Source organism: Haemaphysalis longicornis, unplaced genomic scaffold (assembly GCF_048455015.1).
Source record: "Haemaphysalis longicornis isolate Haplotype H1 unplaced genomic scaffold, Haemaphysalis longicornis Haplotype H1 scaffold_28, whole genome shotgun sequence".
Classification (NCBI taxonomy): domain Eukaryota; kingdom Metazoa; phylum Arthropoda; class Arachnida; order Ixodida; family Ixodidae; genus Haemaphysalis; species Haemaphysalis longicornis.
Genome location: NW_027526329.1, coordinates 3,450,125 through 3,453,529, shown reverse-complemented (window position 1 = coordinate 3,453,529; position 3,405 = coordinate 3,450,125). Strand labels below are relative to the sequence as shown.

Here is a 3,405-nt window from a genome sequence, read left to right as displayed (position 1 = left end):
CTTTTGTGCCCGATGTATTGTAGGTGGCACACCGTACACTCGAGCAAATATACCACATTGGAACTATCACAGTTCAGGTTTCCTTTGATTTTTAGACGAAAGTCAGAATATAGCTGGGCTTTTTAGAAAAGAGTTTGTCATCATCTATAGTGCTACATGTATAATGCCCTCCCTTCCCTGTTCCCTCGCCCCAAACCCGCCAATGTTGTGTAAAAAAAGGGTACACTGCAGCACACCCTCTGCACCTATATAAGCGTGCGTGCTCCAACGTTGTACGTTACTCAAGATGAAGACTGGTCCCGCAGTCGAAACGTCAGTAAACCACTGTTTTTGTTTTTAATCATGCGTCTACCATTTTCTCAAGTATATATATATTTATATATATATGTGTGTGTATAGCGAATCAGAATGGGAAATGGGTGGCTCGTTGAAAATAAGCCAGAAATAGGAGTTAGCTGTAAAGACAACCTCTGAAAGCAAAGGGGAGGATGTGGTAGGTCACTGAAACAGATAAAGAATTTGGAAAGAAAAAAAAGTGTAAAGAAAAATGCCCGCGAGGTGGGATCCGAACCCACGACCTCCAGAATACCGGTCTGGTGCGATAACCACTACGCTACCGGCGGGGAGATGTTTCCTCTCCACTTTCTAGGGTGTTTATGTTTAGGTATTTTTGTTTCGTGGGCTTGGGGGTGGCAACCAGCGCCACTCGGAACACGCGGGGTGAAGGGGACTTTCTTTTTAACCCCCGCGTCGTGACTCGAGCGTCTACGACATGTCAAGAGTGGTCGACCAGCGTTGAACCCGCTATAGCTTCCTATGGCACCAAGACTGCCCGAACCAAGGTCCTCGCTCTGCATATAGCGAATCAGAATAGGAAATGAGGGGCTCGTTGAAAATAAGACAAAAATAGGAGTTGACAGTCAAGAAAACCTCGGAAAGCAAAGGGGAGGATGTGGTAGGTCATTGAAACAGATAAAGAATTTGGAAAGAAAGAAAGAAAGTGGAGAAAACATGCCCGCCAGGTGGGATCCGAACCCACGACCTCCAGAATACCAGTCTGGTGCGATGACCACTACGCTACCGGCGCGGCGATTTTTCCTCTCCACTTTCTAGGGTATGCGTGTTAAGGTATTTTTGTTGCCTGTGCTTGGGAGAGTCTCAACAACATTGTAGAGGAAGCCCACTGACCACCAACGATATCTTCACTTCTACAGCAGCCATCCCCGCCATTGGAAAACAAATAAACCCTACTCCAAGGCACACCTGTACCGCAGGATATGCTCTGGACGGGACGATTTCGAAAAACATGCTGAGGAACTAAAGACCGCCCTGATTGGTCAAAAATATCCAGAAGACATTATTGACGATGCGATTCACCGGCCACGCAATTTACAAAGAGAAGACATTCTAACTGAAACCCTAAAAGAAACCCACCATGAGACTAACTTGGTCCTTACGTACTCGTCCCAAACTTCCCAAGTAAACAACATCCTGAGACGACATTTTAATATCATAAGGCAGAGTGAGCGCTTGTCGGCTGTATTTCAGCGCCCCCCCCCCCCCCCGTGCTGTGTACAGACGGGCGAGAAACTTGAAGGACCTTTTGGTCAGGGCAAAAACAGAAGTACCTGAGCGAACTCTAGGCTGCCGGCCATGCGGCAAACCGCGCTGTAAACGTTGTCCCCACATGGATATTACTAATGTTGCCCAGGCCACCAGGTCAACCTTTAAATATGAAATAAAAGACAACCTCAACTGTGACACCCTTAATGTAATCTACAAACTCCGCTGCCTTGTCTGTGAGCAGGAATATATCGGCCAAACAAAAACATGTTTCCGGAAAACGTTTAACAATCACAAGTCGCACGTGAAGGGCCTTCGCGACCTTCCCTTGTCCAGGTATATCCGACTCCCGGGAAACTAGTTTGGAAAAAAACAGGCCGTCTTAATTCGGTCCAACTTCCGCAGCACATACGAGTAGGCACAAAGAGAATCCTTCTTTATACTCAAATTTCGGACGAGGGATTGACCGTGATGACCAGCCACGTGAATCAACTTCTCAGGAACGCCGCCCGGTTCACACGGGAGTGGGCCGACCACGCCTCTGATTGTGCATTTACTGCGGCTGTCACCAGACTTTTGGGCTTTCCGGTGCTCCCGCAGAGGCCACCACAGCCCCAAAAGGACGAATTTAGCTTCCAAATCTTCGGCGGCGGTCGCCAAATATCCCCTCGACGCCCCATGCCAGGTGCTGCGGTGGCTGAGGGGCCTGCAGCGCTGCCGGCCGGCCGACTCAGCTACGCTCAGACGGCTCGCGCGGGGCCATCGGGGGCGACAAATTGACAGTTCGGCGGCTCAGCTGAGGTCCGCTCTGGCGTGAAGTGGTCCAAATCATTTCTATAATTACGTAAAACTGTGGAAAAAAACGTACGATTTACCTCACATGCCTCCTATCTAAATTCCTACGTCAAGAGTAAGTCGGCACCCAAGGGTATCCAGCTTCGGTTGTCACGTTCAATGTCTACGTTTAGTGACACCGAGAGAAAGACGTGGGAAAAGATCTTAAATGACGCGTTCGTGAGCCTGACGAAATTGGTTATGAAGCACAGCAGTCGGAAGGCCGAGGAACTCAGATTGGCTGAACTCGTAAAACGCCAGGAAGCAATTCTCTCTAATCCGGAACAATCTGAATTGGAGAGATACGAAGATAAAAAACAGAAAATTGCGGAAAACCAAAAGGCGAAAAAATGCAAACGGGACAAAATTTCAATTCGCGGGGACGACGGCGCTCTGATGGTGGTTTCCGGGGTGGAGGCGAGGGGAGGAAAAGAGACTGTATGCGAATCAGAAAACAGCCTTAAGTGCTTTAAAGTTTTAAAGCTCTCAAATAAACAGCCCTCTCCCGCTGAGCGCAAGAACTCGCATTCTAACGTTGTGAATATGCCAAGTAGGGAGCTCTCTCCAGCGGAAATCAAATTACTGTCAAGGGGCCGAAACTTCTGTCTTTCATCGGGAAACGTTAATGAATTGGAACTTTATCAGGACCTCGACAACTTTGCGAGAAACCTGCGCCTTCGGGAATACTTTTATGGGCATCCAACCGAAAGCAAAAAATTACTTCCTGCCCCTGCAGACAAAATGTGGACACCAAATGAGCAACGGGATAAGCACTTGAATCTATACATTTCGGCCGTGCAAAAAGATTTAATCAAAGAGTTCAAAAAACGGTTGTCCATCCGTACTAAACTCGCTAGGGACGAGCGTGAAGCACTGAAGTGCCTGAGTGAGGATGCTGCCATTGTAATAAAACCTGCAGACAAGGCTGGGGCTGTGGTAATTATGAACAAGACTGACTATCTAAACGAGGAACAGCGACAGCTAGCTGACGAGACATTCTACCGCAAG

At 48.1% G+C, this 3,405-nt stretch overlaps 1 non-coding gene across 1 annotated transcript; it reads right to left on the bottom strand.

Annotated features, from left to right (window-relative positions):
• Positions 1-1,012: 1,012 nt before the first annotated feature.
• Positions 1,013-1,087, bottom strand: Trnat-ggu (transfer RNA threonine (anticodon GGU)). Its single transcript has one exon. It is a non-coding gene; the product is annotated as a tRNA-Thr (tRNA).
• Positions 1,088-3,405: the final 2,318 nt, after the last annotated feature.